We start from the raw sequence: 17,966 nt of genomic DNA, 5'->3' as shown, positions 1-17,966 counted from the left end.
AATTCCTTGGCTTGCTAAAATCTGCCTACTTACCAAAATTCAATTTACATTAGGCTTCAAGCTTTTCCACAAGTTTTCATTACACAGCTCAAAAGCCATCTCTACATTTCCATCGTCACAAAATCCATTGATGAATGTGTTATTTGAGACACAATTGCAAACTACACCCTTTTAAAACATTTCTGTGAGAGATTCATTGTCTTTAGCATCTTACCTGTTTTACAAAGTTCCTTTGTGACTACAGTATAAATTTGTATGTAATGGAATCAAGCACATAACAGTTTTCAAAAACTTAATAAACTAGAAGTACAATAATCATTACCTACATTGCAATGTGCATCTATCAGAGGTATAAGTACTTTCACTGGGACCCAAACTCTTGCATGAAAATTTATTCAACAGTTTCTTGGCCTCTTGCATCTTGCTAATTTGGCCAAGAAATTATATGAAAAAATACTGGACATGAAACTACTTTGCACCGTGTTGGCTTGCAAAATAAAAGCCTTGTCTATATTGCACTTTCAATGAAACCATCTAACAAGAGACTCATAGATGGTAGCATCCACAGTCAATACATTGTCCCAAACGTTCAAAAATTGGCAACACTTCAACAAATGTGTACTCTTGTGGAACCCAACAAAGCTTTATACACGAAACAATGCACACCAATGCTTCATGGTAGCACTTCCTCGTGCAAATGACTGGCTTTCAATCTCCCTCAGCTCATACAGATTGATAAAGAGTTATGTAGCGGATTGCATCTGGAACCAAACATGTCTGTTGCATTTCATAGATAAACTGCTTTACTTCCTCCCATTTTTGTGAAGACCATATGTCATCAAATTAAGTCTACCCTTTTAAATCGTTACTCTCTGCAGCTGGAAGGCTCTTGTATTTTGCCAATGCTGAAGCCAAGCACCTACAAACAAGAGTATACAAATAATGCAGTTCAGGTGTAAAGTTTTACCCAGTAAATTTCCATCAAAAGTGAAATTGCTTCCTTTGTTGTATCATGTAGAAAAATCCATTAAAATAATTTATTAATTATGTAACTAAAGCCTAAATACTAAGAGCTTCCAGCATACTCTCTGTTCTAGAGTGTCCATCAATTATACTATTATAGTCTTCTCCTAAGACGCTAAGACCATTCCTTCTAATAAATCCTTGGCAGTTTTTACGCTCCTTGTAGAGTTCATAACTTCATCATTAATCATATTGTAACACCATTAAGGATACAGCCACTTGTGCAAAAACTTTGTATTTATGTACCTCATAACTTGTCATAGTCAACATCCATGCATTTCAAGTCTAAACGATAAACAAACTAGAATTTGAATATGAAAATTTTCATACAACAAAGGATAAAACAAGTATCTCTGACCAGTCGAGCTTGAAATTAACCAATAGCCATCTAAAAAAGACAACTCCTACAGCCTCATGAAAAATGAAAAAAACACATCTTAGAAAATATGTCTTACAATTGAAAAGATAAGAACAGCTCAGATGACAGTTTACCTCAAGACATCCAACATCTTATAATATTATAGCAAATAGATTCTTGTCTGGATTTTCTGATTATTCAAAAGGATATTAGTTTATAGTGAAATCTACAACTGTGGTTCATTGAAATTTAAGACAAAGAATTGATATTAAGATCAGCTCAGATGACAGTTTACCTCAAGACATCCAACATCTTATAATATTATAGCAAATAGATTCTTGTCTGGATTTTCTGATTATTCAAAAGGATATTAGTTTATAGTGAAATCTACAACTGTGGTTCATTGAAATTTAAGACAAAGAATTGATATTAAGATGAGTATCCACGGGACAACACTAGCATTTCCTCCAGGTTTGTTGCCTCATTGCTGGATTTAAAACTTGCAAAGCAGGCAGTTTGGAGCCTTACGAAGAAGCTATTCCCAGAAGAGGTTACCCAAAAGCTCCAAGAAATCCTAAACAAGGCAATCCATGATTCTGGGGCTCCTCGGCCAGGCGACAGAATCTTATTCAATGCTCATGGCGAACTAATTAACTACTATCCTTTCTTGCTCAACTTGAAAGGAAAGGATCTGGATAGGCACAGGGTATTTGCTAGAGTTGGCCTTGGTTACCTTAAATGGCGGTTTCTGGGGGAAAATTCAGAAGACCAGGACAGAGAGGATGACCTAATTCAATTTGCTAGACTCAACGGCATTCTGCCTATGAAAGCAGAAGATGAGAATCCTCAGGCGGAGCAGGCATGCAGGGGCGGAGCTAGCAGGGGTCGTTGCGGGTCTAGATGTGGCCATGGCAGGGGCCGCCCTCCGAGCAGAGGCCGTGGGATAGCGATGAACGCGACCCCTCAATCTGATGCCAACAATGAAACTACAAGCTAGGTTTCTCACTCCGTTCTGCTTAAAGTTTTTACTATTTTAGACTCTCGAGCAAGTAATTTTGGCTTTAATAAGTATAATCTCTGTTAATAGGGCAGTAAAGCATCTACCATTCAGACTCTTATAGTTTTTTAAAAAATCTTAAGACTTCATATGTTATACTCGGAAGGACACTATATGTTTACTATGGTCTACTTGCCTGGTTGCTTTCCTTCTTGATTTCTCTGAAGGCACACAGATGCTTCCAACATGAATTTTGTTAATTATCTACTAGCTATGTCAGCTCTGTAATTTTTAGCATAATTAATATAAATCTAGCCCTGCCTTTACCGATCAAAAAAAAAGATCACTTCTAGATTCACTGTTTATAATTTTTTCATTTGACATTTTAGATCACACTCAATGATCCATCATCAGCAAGAGAATAATGAAGGATTAGATTGTAGACAACACCTTAAAAAGAAGCAAATGTAAATGAGGAAAACCGGAAAACAAATAACGTGACAGGAGAGGGGGTAAAGTCACAGATAGAGGAGAAAAGTAAAAGAAATATATATATATATATATATATATATATATATATATATATATATATATATATATATACACGCACTAAGATACCGGATTCTCTGCTGGATCCCCGGAATTGGAGCCGGTTCCAAGCCTGGTCCTCTGTAATGTCCCCTACTAGGATTTGATACCATTTGTAATGTCCCCTACTAGGATTTGGTCTAATTAAACCATAATTAATCTACTTTCAAGTGCTTACGACTTAAACTAACTTGATCAAGAGTCAAGGCTATCTTAACATGAAAACAAATCTGAGACATTCTTTCTTTAGTCGATCAAGTACTAGATAATTTAATCTTATTCCGATTCATTTATAAATCATTTACATTTATTAAATTACCAATTTTATGAATTATTATATATTATTATAGAGTCGTTACTAAAAGATACTACATTAATTATATTTATTGTATTAATATTTGTTATTATATCAGTATCCATATTTATAACCCTTATATTATTCCTTATTGTGATTTGAGTATATATATATATATATATAATAATGTTACCAATAATTTATATATTTGCTAAGAACCTATTATTAACACTGCCACTGCAAAACATTGTTAGTTATGAATATATTTAGTGGCTGGGAATGGTAGACAGATCTGATGCATGTCAGACATGGTCTGCCACTGTCATGAAACTATGTGTTACTATAATACATATTTTAAACTATGTTAGTATTATTGTTAAAATTACACATAAAGACATTATCGAGCTTCATATACTAAGCATGCATATTAAGCACATCAACATGCATACCACTAGAAACAAGGATGTTATGCCTGTAACTAGATAACAGTTCTGATCTGAATTGATCGATAATAATTTCATTTTAATGAGCACCCATTATCTATCTCCCCCCCCCAGCGGCAATTAAAAATACTATCTTTTATATCTTTATGTCACTCAAGAAGGTTTGCGATTCACTGAAGGGAGGCATTCCTTCCCAATGGACATGTCTTTTTATTAATATTACACTATGCTTTAATGTCATCTTTCCATAACTAAGCGCTGCTTTGTTATATACTTAATTGCTGTTGCCTTGTTACTATTTGTTTCTTTCTAACATATATACATAAATTTGGTCGGTCAAAATCTAATTCCCGACATGATACCTTAGCCTTTCTAATGATTGTTCAACGTGATATAAATATTTTCTTTACTGATATTGCGGGTAGCGTAGTGATATTGACTACTCCACTCGTATTATTTGCTTGATGGGTACGTAGTCTTGTGGTTACGTAATTCTTCATGTCATTGTTCCTCTTAGTCGATTATTAATAATTTATTAATACCGATTATTGTCCATGATAGGCATGACTAATTAACTTCTTAAATAATTGGTGATTATTAACTCTGCTGAGCCATTGACCTTCTTACCACTATTACCATGTTTGCTACCATCCTACCGTCTCTACTCTGGAACAAATATTCTTGTCGATGCAGTAATAATATGCCAGACTTTGTTTGTATCTTTGTCGACTATATGGTAGTGCGACGTAGAAAGAAACTATTCTCATGAAGTTCCTTAGTCTTGGTATCTTATTAAATTATTATTAGTATCAGTTGTACGTGATTTATATTGACTGTTCCAGTTATACAGAGTGAGAATTCCACAACATTATGCACTGTAGTATTGTATATCTTATTTCCTGAACACTAAATTATTACCAATAGATTTATACTATATATCTCAGGAATTATGAACTGTTTGTTACTATATATCTCAGGAATTATGAACTGTTTGTCACCGATTTTGTTGATAAATATTATATTTTATTATTGCTTATTTATTTATTTATATTACTTATATTATTATTATTTGATAAATATGAATTATATACTAAACAATATAAATTAAATATTAAATCTTATTTGTTATTAATAAATAATGATCATATATAACATAAATAATAATCATAACAAATAATAATAAACATTAATAATAATTATATATTAGAGGAAAATCGTGAAGTCTCATAAATGAGACGATTTTTTAATATTATTAAATGTTAATTAATAAATGTTTTAATTATCGTATTTATTTAATCCAATGTCCAAAGAGGGGTTATGACATCCTCCCCTGGGTTCTCCCCGGGTGCGACCCAGGCAGCTGGGTCCTTTGTGTGCCAGACACAGAGGACCTAGCCACCTGGGTCACACCTAGGGAGAACCTAGGGCAAACTCGGGAGAACCCAAGCCCATGGGTTCCCAAAAACAGGGCCCATGGGTCAAAAAGTGTTATTTTTTCATTAAAAACAGTTTTTTAGTATATTTCTTTTGCTTCCAACCCTAATTTTGCCCTTATTGTGTATTTTTCTCCTCTATGCACTCATTCTTCTCATTGCATTTGCATCTTTTAAGTTTTGTTCTCTCCAAGCAAGTTTTGAAGTTGATTGCATTTTTCTTCGAAAGTGAAGGCTACGGAGGTGTGAGACATGCATCGAAGGTGTAGGAATCATTGGAGACGGAATATTTAGCCATCTAAGGTGAGTGAATCTGAATTTTTTCAAGTTTTTTTTTTTAAATTGAGTTTTTTAAATCTTTTTTAAAGAAGTATTGTATATTTTTTTACACTTCATATGCATAATATGTGGTTAGAAAGCCAAAATCTTTTCAAATTTTTTCGATAATGTTGAGTTTTCTATTTTTATTTTAGGTGCATTATTCATATAATCATACATAATGGCTCAAATTGGAAGTGCAGGTGCAAGCTCTAGTTCAGTTGCTCAAGCCCAAACTCAACAGATCCCTTTAAAATTGATGTCGATTCACCACTTTGGCATTATACAACAATGATCAAGCAAATGTCTGGTGGTGGGAGTTTTATTTGGTAGTGTAGCCATTGTGGCATTGAGTACACCAGCTCACACTATTGAGTGAAATGTCACCTTTGCTTCATCCTTGGACGTGGAATAAAATTTTGTATAGGATCAAATGGCAATGGGCTGCCAAAAGCTCTAGTTATGGAATATATTAGAGAACAAGAGGAAGCTGATAGGAGAAGCAACAAACCAAAACTGATCATCCTCTTGCCAAGGCAAGCTCGAAGAGGCCTTCTAGTAGTAGTGGCTACACCAGACCAGCTGGCCCACATTCTTTCATGCCAATACCACCACCTTCTGCACCAAAGGATGTTGTGGTTACACGGAAAAGAGGCCCATTGGATATTGCCTTCAAAAATGAAATGAGAGAGGTTGCAGATCAAAGCATTGGTCATTGCATTCATGGCAATGGGCTTCCTTTCAACATTGTTAGATCACCTTACTTTCAAGACATGGTGCATACCATTTGCGATACACCTCCTAACTATGTTTGTCCAGGGTATGAAAAGGTATGAACCACCTTATTGGCAAAAGAGAAAGCTTCAATAGAGACACAATTGAAAGTCATCAAAGATACATGGCTGGAAACAGGTGTGTCCATTTCTGATGGAAGATCATAAAAATAGGCCATTGATCAATGTTATAGCAGTGTGCCCTAAAGGGGCAATGTTTTTGAAAGCAATGAATTGTGAGGGGCAAGTGTAAGATGCAAGTTTCATTGCCAATATCCTCATAGAATCCACTGACATGGTGGGGCCTAGAAATATTGTCCAAGTCATAACAGACAATGCTAAAAATTGTAGGGCAGCTAGGTCTATAGTGGAGGCTACATATGGTCACATCTTTTGGACACCATGTGCAGTCCACAAACTCAATTTAATCATGCAAAAGATCGGCACACAAATCGATTGGGTGAAACAAGTGTACACGAAGGGCGAGGAGATTCAAATGTTTGTGACTAATCATCATATGGCACAAGCCATTTTCAAAACCTTCTCCAAGTTGGAGTCGTTGAAGGTAATTACTAATTTAAATTTTATTTTTTACAATTGATATATGATGTGTATTTTTTCATGTCATGTTAGGTTGCTGAAACACGATTTGCATCTCACATGCCCGTCTTAAGACGACTTGTGTAGGTGCGAGAGGGCTTGAGTTCTATGGTCATCAACACCTTGTGGAGTGTATGGAAGCAGTCCAACATAGAAAGAGCTCAAAAAGTAAGAGCATTAATCCTTGATGAGAAATGGTGGGATCATAGATGGAACACTTGCAGAGTCCGAGTTTTTTACAAAAACTCGGCTAGACTAAAAAAAGAGGCCCAAAAATGTCAAAAAATTATCAATTTTTGTTTTCTTAGGTCAATTTCATTCTCTTCATCAGAATATATACATGAAATATAACATTTATATATTGGCAGGATGTTTGAGAGTGGTTTCAGATCTCCAGGAGTTATAATGTGAATTCTAGGTTTTAGAAGATCTTTTAATTTTTCAGACAATCAAATTTTAGTAATCATTATGCTCCTATCAACATTCTCTCGCTCTCTCTATCTCACTCACTTTATCTGCCTCGAATTTTCGACCTATTTGTCTCCCTATCACTCTTCCTCTATACCCCTCTCTACCACACTCCATCTCACTCTCTCCTCTGTCCCCCAAGATCTAGACCTGTCTCTCTACCCCTCTTTTTCTCACCCTCAGACCCTGGCAAGGGGTGCTACTCTCAACCTAATTTTAATTTGCAGATGCTTGGTGGCAAAGTTGGGGTGGAAATACCCCAAATCTCAAAAAATTTGCCCTCAAAATCTTATGTCAACCTTGTAGTTCATCCAATTGTGAGCACAATTAGAGCTTGTTTGAAGCCATCGACACGAAGAAGAGGAGCAAGTTAGCTCAAAAACACCTTAATGAGCTTGTCTTTGTGCAATATAATCTTCAATTGTGCATACGGTAGAGAAAGTAGCAGGTGGTCCACTTGACTTGGATGATATAGATCCTTACAGTGATTGGACATCACAAGAGCAGCCTTCATTGTTTTCCGAGGATGACATCACTGATTTGGAGAGGTAGGCTATGGAGGAGGGTAGTGGATTTGGTTTCACGCTAGATGACATTGAGGAGGAAGACAATGAGGATGAGGAGTCATTGCCAGTGCCACAAGCAAGTGGAGATATAGCTTCATCCAGGATGGAGGATGAGCCAGCCATACCGAGCGAGGAGGCATAGTCACGCCCACTGCAGACTTCTAGGACTAGACCCTCTAGTTTTACCTCTCCCCCTGTTTTTGCTAGAGCTGGGAAGAGGAAGTTGTAATTGTAATTTGTAATGATGTATTTACTTTTGGTTTTACAAAAACTATTTACTATTTTGCTTCCAGGCTTCCCGACATCAGCATTCCTCTTGAGGATGCGATTTTGTAGACACTTTGCATTTATATATATCTAGAATCAGCTTGTTTCTTTTGTGTTATCATTTATTGACTCATTGGATGCATCTTCTCATTAAATTTTCCAAAAGAATGCATTTTTTATTAAATTTAAGTGTGTTTTTAAGTTGCCGAGTTTTTCCTGAGTTTTTCCCAAGTTTTTTTCCCAAGGGCTTGGTGAGTCAAGTCGAGTCGCGAGTAGTCCAACTATGGGTGGGATAATGTGGAATATGTTTTGGATTTCACTGAGCCCATCATGAACATGATTGGGTATGCTGATACTGATCACCCATGTTTGGGTGAAATTTATGATGCCATGGATTGCATGGTGGAGAAAATGAGAGAAGTAATACAGAAAAAGGAAAATGACCCAATGGAAACATTTTTCAAACTTGTGCAACAAATTGTTGTCGATCGTTGGAACAAGATGACCACCCCCTTACATCTCTTAACATTTGCTTTGAGGCCAAAATTTTATAGCGCAACAATGCTTGCAATCTTCAGGGAGTATGGCCAATTTGTATCTACAAAATATCATGATGTCATAGCTCTTCAAGCCAAATATGGTATGGAAGCTGACAAGTGGTGGTATGTGCATGTTCAAGGCTCCATTTTCTTGCAGCCTATTGCAATTAAACTTCTCTCCCAAGTATTTATCTTTTTATTTTTTATTTTTATAGTTTTCCAATTCCATTCAAAGCTATCATATTAAAATATTTTTATTTTATAATTTATAAATTTCTAATTATGTTTTAACTTTTAACAGGTTGCAAGTTCTTCAGCTGAGCGGAATCAGAGTGCATACTCCTTCATACACTCAGTCAAACAAAATCGTTTAGGTGCAAAGAAAGCAGAGGATTTGGTCTACATACATTCCAACCTTCATCTATTGTCACATAAGAAACCTGAATATAATGCGGGTGCTACAAGGAATTGGGATCTAGCCCCTGAGTGTGCTGATTTAGATGCTATAGTTGCACAGCTTGCCCAAGTCTCTATAGACGAGGCAGCTATGGAACTCGAGGGAGACATAGTTAGTGGGAGTGGCATTCCAATGGATTGTGGTTCAAATGATGCTGAATTTGAACCAAATGATGACCTTGGTTTGGGCTTGATGCTTCAAATGGAGATGAATATGGAGATTAAATCCCATAGGCCATATGGCTTGTAATTTGAATTTTCATTGTGCCCTGACATTTTGAGGCTTGAAAGTTGAATATTATCATTTTTGCAAATTATAAATATGATATTTACATTTACGATATATGAATATTTATTGGCAATTATGGATTTATCATTTATGTATGGAAAGTTACATTGTATGGATTGTATCATTGTAATTATGGTAGTGATAGTTTATATTTTATAATTTTGATGTTTGAACATATATATAATATATGTGTGTGTATATATATATAAAAAAAAAAAATCAAAACGTATGTGTGTGTGTACGGACATACCTGTACCCGTACCCAAGGAAAAAAAATTGCCAATTCCGTATCCATACATGTACCCGAATTGTTAACTTAGTATATATATATAATCATAGTAATAAATAATGAATAAATGAGTAAGACTATAAATTATCTAGTTATATATGTGTAAGAAAGAATATATGAATGTGTATAATTGTAAAAGAATGGAAGTATATATTACAAATAGGAAGATCCATATAAGTAGATAAATGTGTGTGATAAATATAAAATGAGTAAATACTATAAAACTAACAAAATAGATGAGCAAAGAAGGATGCATAAATATATATATATATATATATAATCGCACTTATCAATGTGCGTATATACAAATATATGGCATATAAAACTCTACAAGCATGTATATAGGTGTGTGCAACTGTGTATCAAAGTGTATGTATGAGAGTGACTAAATGCATGTAAATGAATGAATGTGGCTTTTAAGTATATGATATATAAACATATGAACGGAGTAAATATCAGATGCAAAAATATCAATAAAATTAAAAGTAAATGCTATAGATAGGGATAATATACAAAATTAGAAGTATGCATATGAAAATATATAAAAACATATGAACGATAAGAGTAAACGCCAACATGAGAATAAGCATAAGTGCCTATAGATATATAAAAATACATCAATGTGAATATATAGCAGTATATAACCTATTTTATAGTCATATGGAGCAACTAAGTATGAACAAATACATAGATATATATGCCTATTTGTAAGAATATTAATGAAGACAAATCTATGTGAAATTTGAATAAGCATGAAACAGGAGCATAAGTAGTCTATACCATAATGAAGATGAAAAAAGGAATAAGCATTCAAATTAAAGTGTCACGAAGGTAGGTGAGAATACAAGTAAATATGAAGGCAAGTGACAATGTGGCAAAGGAATTAAATATAGGCATAAATAAGAAATATTGAATGATATAAGAACAAATATGGGAGTATATAAGAAAATATAAACAAATAAAAAAGCATGAAAGAGTAAAAGAGCACAAGTGTAACCATATGAATATATAAGAGTAAGTGAAAGTAAGGTTATAAGCAAATGAATGATTGTCTGAAGAATCATAGACAAAGATGGAGGACAATGGAAAAAAATATATAGATGAATCAAGCAAAGGGAAGGGATGACAGAAAAAGTAATGCTATAGCAAAATGAATACGCATACCAAGAAACGTGCATAAAAGAGCAAACAGAAATATAGACAAATGAGTATTAGTGTGCATAAAACTATGTGTGTGTCCTTTTATATATATGTGTGTGTGTGAAAAAGCATATGCTGAATGCGCACAGGAAGGACAAAAGCATAAATATGAGAATGAATAAGCAGATAAATAATGCAAGAAACGAATAAAAAGGATAAGATGTATAAAGCTTAAAAACAAAAAGAATAAATATATAAGCACAAATATAAAAAGAGGAGAGTATATATGCGTATGTGTGTGAGAAAACATAAACAAATATAAAATAATGAAATATATTAATACAACAGGAAGAAAATATATTAATACACAAATATCACCATTTGATTATAGATAACAAGAATATGATAAATATAAGAAAGTACATAAGAGAGGAAATCGTTATGGAATTAGCAAGAAAAAAAGTGATAGATAAACATTTTATTATAATATCACTTACACTCTTTATCATATGCTCTCACCTTGCCCACATCAACATCTTGGTGACTAAAAGGTGATCAGCTTCCATGCTTGTTCATTGTGAAAATTAAAATTAAAAAGAAATTCAAACCAGGACATTACAGTATGAAGATCATTGAACATAAATAGGAGATTGTAATGAGAGAGAGATTGTGTAAGAAGCCTCATTGTGAGAGGAGTTATAAGCTACAAGAGGAGTTGTATCGCTATCAGCTGTAGCATAAAAAAATTGTAATGCAAGTTAAATTCTGCTACAAGAAGCCAACAAATGAAAGAAGTTTTTAAATTTTATTTTGTAATGGCTTCTGTTGTGCATATGGATGTGTTTGAGATTGTGTAGCCTACAAGATTGAGTAGTTTTTAATTAAAACCCCTAATCTGGACTGTACCAATAAAGCTCCTACAAAATTTGTGGACCTAATGAATGTTGTGTTCCACAATTACTTGGACAAGTTTGTTGTGGCCTTTTTGAATGATATTTTAATATACTCATATAATGAAGAAAAGCATCCTTAGCATTTGAGATTGGTATTGTGAAGATTCAGAAAACATTGTCTATATGTGTTTTCTTTAAGCTCAAGGTATGTTTATTTAGGCCAAATCATATCTCCATCAAAAGGATCGCAGTTGATCAAGCAAAACATCAGGTAATTATGAAATGGCCAGCATCTAAAAATATCAGTGATCTGAAGTTCTATAGGCTTAGCAGCATACTACAGGAGGTCTGTGACAGAGTTTTCAAAGATTGCAAATCTAATTACCTCTCTTTAGTACGAAGGTAAGAAATTTGAAATAGTGTTATAGTCACTTAAGAAGAAGCTCATCACAACACCTATTCTAAGAGTGCCAAAGACATTTATGCTGTTATGATCATTGATACATTTATGAAAGGGGTTGGTAGAAATTTAATCCAAAATGGAATAGTGGTAACCTATGAGTCTTGGAAACTCAAATTCACAAGATAAATCATGCACCACAAGACCTACAGTAGGTAATTATGCACACATTGCAGAAGTGGTAATACTTTTTTGCTTGGGAGGTCATTTTAGCTGAAAATTGATCATTTAAAATTCAAGTATATCTTCACCTAACCAAATCTGAATATATCTAGCATATATGGCTCAACTTTCAAAGTGAGTGTGAATTTGAGTTCAACTACATCATGGGTAAAGGTAATAGAGCAACAGATGTTTTTATTTATCACTCATATTTCAGCAATAACCACAGTGAGAACTACCTTTAAACAATTGACTATAAAGCAACTGGGTGCAAACGGACACCATTTGAGAATGAAATATGCCTTGAAGGTCAACGCTTAGGACCATTGATATGACAGATACCAGTTTAATTCAGATGGGTTACTTAGACATCAAGGAAAGATTTATGTCCCAAATCAAGGGAACTTTAGATATGGAGTATTGGAGAAAGCACTAATGCTTCTTATTAAGGTCACCCTAAAGCAATGAAGTTTATAGCTGATTTAAAGCCAATACATCTCTAGCCATGTATTAAGAGGATGCCATTGATTTTTTGGCAAGATGTTTGGAATGCCAGCAAATCAGGGCTCAAAACTTATACATCTGCACAAGATTCCTGAGTATAGATGGTAAGTCATCATCATGAAGTTTATTGAGAGGTTGTCATTGTCTAAGTTTAATCACAGTATGTTTTTGGTAGTGGTCAACAAATTAACTAAGTTTGCACACTTAATTCCTAGAAATGATACAAAGGATTCCCCAATCTCAATTGATAAATTAGTTCAAGAGCTTCAGCTTGTGGGATGAAGTCGAACTTCAGTTCCTCTTGTCATCCCCAGATATATGGTAAGCCGTAAGACAAAATAAACCAAGTTTTGTAGAATATGGAATATTCAATGCATGGATCAGCAATACAACGGAGAAACTTGCTCGCAGTAAATTTTTCTATGTTTCTTACAATAACACCTACCACTCTACATTTGGCATGGCACCTTTTGAAGCTCTAGACAGAAGGAAATGTCATACTTCCATAATTTGAACTAGTATAGAAGACAAAATCTTGAACAGACTCAACATGCCATGGAAGATCAAATCAAGCTGACTAGACAAAGATCAAAAGGAGCTGCAGATGGACAAAAAAGCTATATAGGTAGGAAGATAACCCCTAGACAATGTACAGAGGCAAAGAAAGTCTTTCTAAGGGTTGCACCTAAAAAACATTTTATGAATTTCGGGAAATCATCCAAACTTGCACCTCAATTTGTAGGGCTATTTAAGATCCTTAAAGTCATGGACCTAGTTGCCTATAGGCTTGCTCTACCACCAACTTTGGACAAGATCAATGGTATGTGATCCATAACTGATGTAGGAGCATCCCCGGTTCATAGCAATCTTGCATCAACCAAAAACATTTTCCTTTTTGTTTTGCTTTCTATTTGCAGTTTTAGTTTTCCTTTCTGTGTGTCCCGGTTTTGGCTCACCGGAACCCATGGAGTTGGATTCTACTGGAAGACTTGATCATCTTTCTTGCTTCCAGACCGCATTGCATTTCAATCACTTTCCAGCAAGATATCGCTATCGGTTTCCTTGACAATTTCCTGTTACCGGTTGGTAGTTCCTGTTACCGGTTGGTAGTTCTTGTTACCGGTTGTCTGGACCTATTTTGGTGATCTACCGGAACCCCTTTCCGAAACTTGCGGAGCCTTGGGCGTTGATTCCAATGTTCTTTGGCGTGTGGCTGACCTTAAAAGTGGGAATAAGCATAAAGAGCCTCCATCTACCGAGTTTTAGCCCGAATTTGAGATAATTTTGTGGCATGTGGACCAAGTTTTTCGAACATCTTTCTAAATGTCGAAGCTTACATAGGCATGTGCGAGTATCACTAAGCACCAACGTAAGAAATATAGCAAAAATACGTCTCTCGATATCCTTTCAAATACTAAAAGCCAAGAACTAATGAACAAAGCAATCAATTAAAGTTCGGTCTTTTATCTAAAAGGGAGGTGAAGTCATAGTGCGTACCATCTTTATGCCCCTTCAATTCCGAAAAGACCCCCAAAAAATCTCAAATTCGCACAAGCACAAAATCGTAAATCTTCCAAATCAGTGGTAGCATCAAGGTTGGAAATTAGCCTTATTACTTAGGGGCTTTCCCTTGCGAACTTCAACCCAAGGTTTGGATTTTGCTCACCAAAAATGGCACTGCATGAGTAATTGGATCTATTTCAAACATAGTTGAACTACTCGCCAAGGCCTGAGAAAAAAATCTCGGGAAAAACTCGACCAGTACTCGGCAAAAAACTCGGGAACTTAAAAAATTGCTTAAATTTAATTAGAAATGCAATTTTTTTGCAAAATTCAATGAGAAGAAGCATCCAATGAGTCAATAAATGAGAACACAAAAGAAACAAGCTGAGTCTAGATATATTTAAATGCAAAGTGGGTACAAAATCGCATCCTCATGAGGAATGTTGATGGCTGGAAGCAAAATAGTAAATAGTTTTTTGTAAAACTAAAAGTAAATACATCATTACAAAGTGGGTACAAAATCGCATCCTCATGAGGAATGTTGATGGCTGGAAGCAAAATAGTAAATAGTTTTTTGTAAAACTAAAAGTAAATACATCATTACAATTATATCTTCCTCTTCCCAGCTCTAGTACAAACTAGGGGAGAGGTAGAACTAGAGGGTCTAGTCCTATAAGTCTGTTGTGGGCATGGCGTGACTTGTGAGTGTGACTGTGCCTCCTCGCTCAGTATGTCAGGCTCAGGCTGTGGCTTGTCCTCCATCCTGGATGAAGCTATGTCTCTACCTGCTCCTAGCACTGGCAATGACTCCTCATCCTCCTCAACGTCATTCAACGTGAAACCAAATCCACCCCCCTCCTCCTCAATGTCATTCAACGTGAAACCAAATCCACTCCCCTCCTCCATAGCCTGCCTCTCCAAATCAGTGATGTCATCCTCTGTAAACAATGGAGGTTGCTCCTGTGATGTCCACTCACTGTAAGAATCTATATCATCCAAGTCAATTGGACCACCTATTGCTTCCTCTACCTTCCTTACGCGCAATCGAAGATTATATTGCACAAAGACAAGGTCATTGAGGCGTTTTTGCGCTAACTTGCTCCTCTTCTTTGTGTGGATGGCTTCAAACAAGCTCCAATTGCGCTCACAATTGGATGAACTACAGGGCTAACATAAGATTCTGAGGGCAAATTTTTTGAGATTTGGGGTATTTCCACCCCAACTTTGCCATCAAGCATCTGCAAAATAAAAAAAATTGAAAAGTTAAAAAGCAAAGAGAAAAGCAAAAACATAATCTATCAATTTATCAATCACTTTAGATCCCAAAATCCAAATGGCAAATGTTATACCCAGGGTTTGAGTGGTTCTTCCTCTTATGGCCAACTCTGAAGAGAATAGCTTACCCCTCACCTCAACCTCGGGTATCATCCTCTAAAGTGAGGCCCTCCATGACCTCTCCATTAGGATCTGAGTAAGAACCCCCAAACTTAAACTAGAGTTGAGGAAATACCCTATTGCATGAATGGGTTGGTGGAGCTAATTGTTCCACCTCTTATCAATAATTTCCCAAATGGGATCAAATTTGAGTCTATCCCCCTTTAAGTAATTTTTTATAGACTCCTTGGCCCTATCCATGGCCTCATAAATATACCCCATTGGGGTTTTATCCCCATCTACCAAGCAGAGAACTCTAACCAAGGGCTCTGACACCTACAATTGAAAAATAAAAATTACAAAAAGATTAATTAATGAAGTTACAAATTAGTAAAGAGAGACTTGAATCAAGAATAGTTAAAAATTCAAGTTTTGAAGTTACCTTCATAATGTCTACAGCCCTTTGTACAAAATGATTGTCGAAGATATGCATGCGACACCCTCTCCTTCAGCCTTCTTTGAATAAGGTGAGTCTAGCCATGCTTGACTCACAAACATTTGTTTCAAAGAAGTCAATGCAGCAAGAATGCTTTGCAACGTCAAGAAAATCGTTGCAAACCTTGTGACACCAACTTTCACCAAATCTCTCCCTTGGGTGTGCTCTCTCATCAAATGGAGAACCCAAGGGTGATTGTAAATATATTTCGTGATTCTCCTTGCATCTTCCACAACTTGAGTCACCTAATCAAGTTTTCCTATGTCCTCCAAAATAAGGTCAAGGACATGTGTTGCACAAAGTGTCCAAAAAAGAGTGGGGTGCCTATCTTGGAGGATTCTACCTACAAAAGAAGAAGATATTCTTAAGAAAGCTACAACCAAAACAAAGCCACAACAAATGAAAATATTGCTAAAGGTGATAATTCAAAAGGATTCTACCTGCTGCCAAATATGTTGCTGCATTATTTGTGATGATTTGCACCACATTCTCTACTCCCGCCTCCATGACATTGTGCTCCAACATTCCAGCCAATGTTTCTGCATTTTTCACCTTACTGGAGGCATCAACCGATTTCAAGAACACAATATTGTCCTTGTAAGCAACCAAAAAAGTAATGATAGTGCGGTTTTTGCCATCTGTCCACCCATAAAAAAGAATGGTGCAGCCATATTTTCTCCATTCATTTCTTTGGTCATCCACCTCTTCTTTTGCCCTATCAACTGCATTTGTGAGCAACCTACAAGAACAAAGTGAAATTAGGTCTTAGTACACAATTTTGATTTAATAAAGAAAAAATATAAAAAACAATTAAAAATGAAATCAAGTGGACTATTTACTAACCTCCCACTCAAATCCTTGCGAGAAGGGGCTTGTACCCCTTTTCTGAAACTGTCATTGCGGTCACCAAATTCAACCAATAAGGATTGTATGCCACATTGAATGGGATGTTGTTGAAGTACAAAAAATCAGCACATGCAATATCTGTTTTCTCATGTGCCTCCCTATTCCATCCAATGGCCTCTAATGATGGTTGTGCTCCAAGTGTGTTCCTGGGCACAAAATAACTACCTATGGATTGTAGTAGGGCATTCATTTCTCTTTTTATTTCATCATTGGTCCCAATGCATTCTCTTCCCTCTCCCTTTACAATTTCTTCTCTTCCCCAGCTGAAAGTAGGGCATTCATTTCTCTTTTTATTTCATCATTGGTCCCAATGCATTCTCTAGCATCATGTGTGTCTATGCCTACAAGGTGGTATTTGAGGTAGTTTATGCCTCCATGAAGTATTTTTTCACATTTTATGCAAATCACTGTCCCAGGATCCGGTCCTTCATAGGCATACCTCCAAGCCCTATCTCTAGCACCTTTAGGCAAGTGCCTACATATCCAAATGGGCACGGTTCTAGTGGCCAACTAGAGTTTGCCATAATTAAAGCTTAGTTAACCTACACATACAAAGTGAAAAAAGAAAGTTAATATTTTAGTTAAACAATTTAGCAAACTATCTAAAATAATTGAAATAATTTTAAACATCATTCAAAGTTTTAAAAAGAAATTATTGGGGTTTGATTTTTTTTTCAAAACTAGATCTTCAAAAAAAAATAGTGAAAAATTTAACAAAACTTGTCAAAAATAGTGTTAAATCTTTTTCCAACGACTCAAAAAGATTTTTGACTACTTTGGAATGATTTTATAATTGTAAACACCTAAAATTCTCATGTCTAATTAA

At 35.4% G+C, this 17,966-nt stretch overlaps 1 protein-coding gene across 5 annotated transcripts in view; it reads right to left on the bottom strand.

Annotated features, from left to right (window-relative positions):
- Positions 1-307: 307 nt before the first annotated feature.
- LOC131065184 (putative pentatricopeptide repeat-containing protein At1g13630) overlaps positions 308-17,966 on the bottom strand; it is a 61,427-nt gene continuing 43,768 nt past the window's right edge. For 2 of the 5 annotated variants that reach the window (XM_057999630.2, XM_057999633.2), the window contains exon 5: positions 308-919. The gene's annotated coding sequence lies outside the window, so the exon portion shown is untranslated. Of the gene's footprint in view, positions 920-16,180; positions 16,578-16,674; positions 16,974-17,077; positions 17,683-17,966 lie in introns of all 5 variants that reach the window. The other 3 variants (XM_057999631.2, XM_059213108.1, XM_057999632.2) reach the window with 3 other exon arrangements.

The sequence above is a fragment of the Cryptomeria japonica genome, chromosome 10, assembly GCF_030272615.1.
Source record: "Cryptomeria japonica chromosome 10, Sugi_1.0, whole genome shotgun sequence".
Lineage (NCBI taxonomy): Eukaryota > Viridiplantae > Streptophyta > Pinopsida > Cupressales > Cupressaceae > Cryptomeria > Cryptomeria japonica.
This window is presented reverse-complemented; position numbering and strand designations above follow the sequence as displayed.